Genomic DNA, 5535 nt, shown 5'->3' with positions numbered 1-5535 from the left:
ATTTACTAGTGTCAAACCAAGTGGTTTATATCCAAGCAGAGTAATGCACTTGAGTAATGCCAAACCGATGTATTTAATAACAGATGGCATAGTGAGCGTGAGTATCCATAATAACCAGCCAAGAATCTCCAGAGGTAATTTCCAATAAAACATGTCCCTTACAGTTCCAGAGGGTCCAGAATCACCTGTTCCGGGCGCCAAATGTGGGGGGAGGTCAAACACCATGTTGATGGTCTCCAAGTCTAAGAATGACTCCCAGAATAATAAATTGAATCCCATTCTTCCGTCTCCTCTTTTGGGGGAGACTTTGATAATAATATCCGGAGTAAATAATCAACGAATGCAAAAGATTAGGGGACCAAAGGTTCAGCAAAGAAAGTCTTTTGTCAGTTGCAGCCAGCTCCAAAAAGCAAACCGAACAAGCCGTCAGTTCTGGCAAAAGAGCTCCCTATGCCTCCCCAACAAGTTATTTATTTGTTTCCTTAATCACCCCCACCTGGAAGATCCAGGTGGGGTGACAGGCAAAAACATTATTACAACAATTACACAACACTCGTTGTCCTCAGTGTGCCCCCATACTGCTCAGAAGCGCATCTGGGCCGCCTCTTTGCGCCCTGGGGCCAGTCCGCGAGGGCAGCTCCGGGAGAAGCCGGACCTGGCCGAGCGCCCCCAGGAAGCAGAGTCCGTGTTCCACCCCCCAGGCCCGGCCCGGGTGTCCGGGTCGCCCAGAGGCAGCTGCAGAAGCCCCAGGGGGTGCAGGCCGCCCTGACACTGAGGGCCCCGCTGTTTGATGGTCTCCACCGAGAGTTGCCCCGCGCCCAGCGGAATTCACAGGTGGATCCGCCCCTGAGGCGCTGCGGGCTGAGCTGGATGCCTTCACGGAGGCCTAGGACCAGAAGAAGACGGCCGAGGAGGAGAGCCGGGCGCGTGCCGAGGAGGGCGTCCCTGACGCCCAGGGCTGGGTGAAGGGGCCTCGCCGTGGCTGCCGGCCTGCGGGTGCTGGAGCGGGAGCAGCGCCGACGCGCCCGCAAGGAGCTTCTCAGCTTCGACGCCCAGCAGCACCGCGAGCCCAAGACGGAGCATCTGGCACAGCTGCGCCAAAAATCCGAGGAGGGCAAGCAGCAGATCGAGCTCATGCGGGCCCAGAGGAGGTTCCGGCAGTCCTGAGCCCCCACCGCCACCCCCAAGTCCTGAAGGAGGCGTGAGCGAAGCCGGAGCCCCCCAGTTCCCTGCAGGAGGCGAGAGGACTCGACACGAAGCCCCCAAAGCCGTTCAGACCACGGTGCTTGATGGACATCCTGGAAGGCTTCAGGCGGGTGGGGGGCCGAGTGATCCTGCCTCCCCCCCTGCCCTGTCAGAAGGCAGGCACTGCCTCGGCCATTCCTATGTATGCAGTGGTTCCCCGAAACCTCCACAGACTGGACCCTTTGTGGGGGGGGGAGGCTGTAGTCAGGGCACTGGACGTGAGAGCAGAACCCTGGGGCCATGCTGGAGAGCAGCTGTTTTCTTTGGGGGGCAGTGTCCCGTGCCCCCCAGGCAGAATGGGGGCACGATCTGCTCTGGGAAGTAGGACAATAAACACAGGCACTGCCAGGAAAAAAAGAAAAAAGAAATAAAAGAAATCGCTCCTGGCAGGCTATGGGAAGCTGGGAATCGAACCACTGTCCTTCTGCATGCAACGCAAAACGCCTTACCTCTGCGCTATTTCTCCGGCCCTGGTTTGGTTTTGTTTGTTTTGTTTTTGGGACACACCCGGCACTGCTCAGGGTTGACTCCTAGCTTTACCCTCAGAAATCGCTCCTGGCAGACTCCGGGGACCCTATGGGATGCCGGAATTCGAACCAATGACTTTCTGCATGCAAGGCAAATGCCCTACCTCCATGCTATCTCTCCAGCCCCCATGTATCCATCTTCTGAAATCACACCGCACTGAGTTTCAGTTTGCACCTCCATGACGCAAGGACCTCAAAATTCCCACCCAAACTTTTGGTCACTCAATTCTAGAAGACCGATTCACTCAACTTTCTCCCTTTTCGTGGGATGCTGAGTTCTGTGGGGTCTACATATATTTCTTGGGAAATTCCCAAGAACTGAATGCCATGCTGTAGTATTCCTCCCTTGAGAAATTTGTCCAGATTGTTTTGGTTCTAAAATAGGAAGCATTATTGGTTAGAATGAGAGAGGGTTGTTTCATCGAGTTTCTCTCTACATTTGCTTCTGCTTTTTTTTTTTTTTAATTTTGGGGGGGGGGTTTGGGACACACCTGGCGACGCTCAGGGGTTCCTCCTGGCTCTCTGCTCAGAAATAGCTCCTGACACGCACAGGGGACCCTATGGGATGCCGGGATTTGAACCAACCACCTTTGGTCCTGGATCGGCTGCTTACAAGGCAAACGCCGCTGTGCTATCTCTCCGGGCCTGCTTCTGCCTTTTTGAAACTAGAAATGATTGGCTTTCAGGTTATTGAAGTGTTCTCTCTACTAACCTTGTATTTCAAGGAGCCTAAACAGGGGTTTATGAGTCTGCGTGTTGTTAAAACTCTCTTCCCTGCCACTCACCACACTCATCGTTAGCAACCTTGTTCAGTTGTTAGCTCAAAATGTGAACCCCCAGACTCACTGATATCTCAAGTTTGAGATTTTGTGCTGCAAAAAAAGCTGCATATAATGAGTGGATACCTATCTAAAATATATGAAGTCAAATGGAAGCCTCATGTCCCAAATACAGGGCACATGCAAACATGGGTCTGGAAGAAAATACTGATGACGGCAATAATGCGCACATGGCTAAGTGTGCATAGGAAAAGGAACTCTACTTCTGGGGTGGGAGAGATAGCACGAAGGTAAGGTGTTTGCCTTGCATGCAGAAGGTCGGTGGTTTGAATCCCGGCAACCCATATGATCACCCGAGCCTGCCAGGAGCGATTTCTGAGCCTAGATCCAGAGTAACCCCAGAGCGCTGTCGGGTGTGACCCCCGCCCCCCCACAAAGAAGATAATTCTATTTCTTTTTATTTCGGTTTTTGGGTCACACCTGGCAGTGCTCAGGATCACTCCTGGCTGTATGCTCAGAAATTGCTCCTGGCAGGCACAGGGGATCCTATGGTACACCAGAATTCGAACCAACCACCTTTGGTCCTGGATTGGCTGCTTGCAGGGCAAACACCACTGTGCTATCTCTCCGGGCCCAGGCCTAGTAAAATTTTGAGATGATGGAATATTAGAATTCTGGAATGTTGGTATCCTGATATTTTTTTTAATTTTTGTCATTAATCCATATTAATTTGATGCCATTGGTTATTATTAATCAATAATTTGTGCTCTTAGGACCAGAGGGTTAGCACGATGGTAGGGAGTTTGCCTCACAAGCAGCAGATTTAGGACTAACGGTGGTTCTAATCCCGGCATCCCACATGCTTCCCCGAGCGTGCCACGAGCGATTTCTGAGTGAATAGCCAGGAGGAACCCCTGAGCACTGCTTGTGTGACCTCAAAACCAAACAAAAATGTTATTAGTTATGTATGTATGACTATGTATGATAGATATATGATTTCATAGATATTTTTCAATAAGGATATACTGGATGTTACATTAATGGAATATATGATGGAATATATGACCAGTTTCTGGCTGCAACCTCTAATTCAGCCTCTAATTTTCTACTAAGTATGGTACTTTTTTTTTTTTTTTGGTTTTTGGTCCACACCCTGCATTACTCAGGGATTACTCCTGACTGTCTGTTCAGAAATAGCTCCTGGCAGGCATGGGGGACGCTACGGGAAACCGGGATTCGAACCAACCACCTTTGGTCCTGGATCGGCTGCTTGCGAGGCAAACGCCGCTGTGCTATCTCTCTGGGCCCCCAACTGCATATTTGTAAAGTCAGAATTCTTGACACACAATCAATGTGCCTCCTTGCCTTGGTTGGATCTCCTGTTTCTCCCTGGGATGTCTGTGCCACAGTCTGTTCTTCTCAGCTAAGACCAAACTTGTCTGTGATCCTTTAAGATCTACTGACCCTCTTTCCCAAACCTTCCATTGGCAATAATAAAGGATCAGAGCAAGAGAAATAGGATCCTGAAGTGCCGAAGGATTCGTGGCCCCTACTCAACACTCTTACAGCAACAGGGAAGTTTATCCTAGCTGACACTGAGGCCCCCCATGCACCAAAGAGGTCATAGGCCCCCAAAGGAAGCCAGTTCCACTGTAAATCTTTCTTTTTTTTTTTTTTTGGTTTTTGGTTTTTGGGCCACACCTGGTGACACTCAGGGGTTACTCCTGGCTATGTGCTCAGAAGTCGCTCCTGGCGTGGGGGACCATATGGGATGCCGGGGGATCGAACTGCGGTCCGTCCAAGGCTAGCGCAGGTAAGGCAGGCACCTTACCTCTAGCGCCACCACCTGGATCCGTAAATCTTTCTTTATCTTCTCTTGTGATTCTGAGTATAAAACCCATGGTTTCTTCATACCAGGCGTGTGCCTTACCACCAAGCCACATCTCTGGCCCCATAAATATTTATTAGACCCATCCCAGAGGCTAGCTAAAAACTTCATCTCTAGTGAGTGACCATTAAAAAGAACATAAAATCATTATTCATAAATTGATGGATGAGGCACAAATTACAACACAATAACATAACAGTAGGCTATATAAAAATTGGAACACCGATCACGCACATAGATTTTTATCTGATGTGTGAACAAAAACTTATTGACACAGGTAGAAAAACGATATTCTTTGTTGTTTGTTTTTGGGCCACACCCGGCGACGCTCAGGAGTTCCTCCTGGCTGTCTCCTCAGAAATAGCTCCTGGCAGGCACGGGGACCCTATGGGACACCAGGATTCGAACCAACCACCTTTGGTCCTGGATCGGCTGCTTGCAAGGCAAACGCCGCTGTGCTATCTCTCCGGGCCCACAATATTCTATTTTGCAACTCAGGACTCATTGTTCTGAATGAGTTCTGGTATATATAACAGGGAACATAATAAAAAATAAGAATTAGAACACATGGGTTCAGGAAGGGGCCGCTAGAGGTAAGGTGTCTGCCTTGCAAGCGCTATCGTAAGACGGACTGCGGTTCGATCCCCCGGCGTCCCATATGGTCCCCCCAAGCCAGGGGTGATTTCTGAGCACATAGCCAGGAGTAACCCCTGAGCGTCAAATGGGTGGAGCCCAAAAACCAAAAACAAAAAAATTAGAACACATAAAACTTGAGGAAAATTTATACAGATAGCAAAAAAAAAAAAAAAAAAAAAAAAAAAAAAACACTCTTGAGAAAGGACATTATTGTTCTAGTCTAAAATGAAAATTGTAGAAAAAAGCGAGACTTCTCTGTTTGAGCCTAGGAATCAATTTATTAACAATTTGACCTAAGTGACCTCAACTAGATTTTGATTTGTTTTGTTTTTGGGTCACACCCGGCAGCTCTCAGGGGTCACTCCTGGCAGGCTCAGTGGATCCTAAGGGATGCCAGGATTCGAACCACTGTCCTTCTGCATGAAAGGCAAATGCCTTACCTCCATGCTATCTCTCCGGC

General features: G+C 49.3%; 1 non-coding gene and 1 pseudogene across 1 annotated transcript; both read left to right on the top strand.

Moving 5' to 3' along the window:
* Positions 1-531: 531 nt before the first annotated feature.
* LOC126000625 (ribosomal RNA-processing protein 7 homolog A-like) lies at positions 532-1167 on the top strand (annotated as a pseudogene).
* A 3691-nt stretch (positions 1168-4858) lies between these two features.
* LOC126000632 (small nucleolar RNA SNORA40) lies at positions 4859-4983 on the top strand. The gene has a single exon (XR_007492826.1). It is a non-coding gene; the product is annotated as a small nucleolar RNA SNORA40 (small nucleolar RNA).
* The last annotated feature ends 552 nt before the right edge of the window (positions 4984-5535 follow it).

This window comes from Suncus etruscus (genome assembly GCF_024139225.1).
Source record: "Suncus etruscus isolate mSunEtr1 chromosome X unlocalized genomic scaffold, mSunEtr1.pri.cur SUPER_X_unloc_4, whole genome shotgun sequence".
In the NCBI taxonomy this organism is placed as follows: domain Eukaryota; kingdom Metazoa; phylum Chordata; class Mammalia; order Eulipotyphla; family Soricidae; genus Suncus; species Suncus etruscus.
This window is presented reverse-complemented; position numbering and strand designations above follow the sequence as displayed.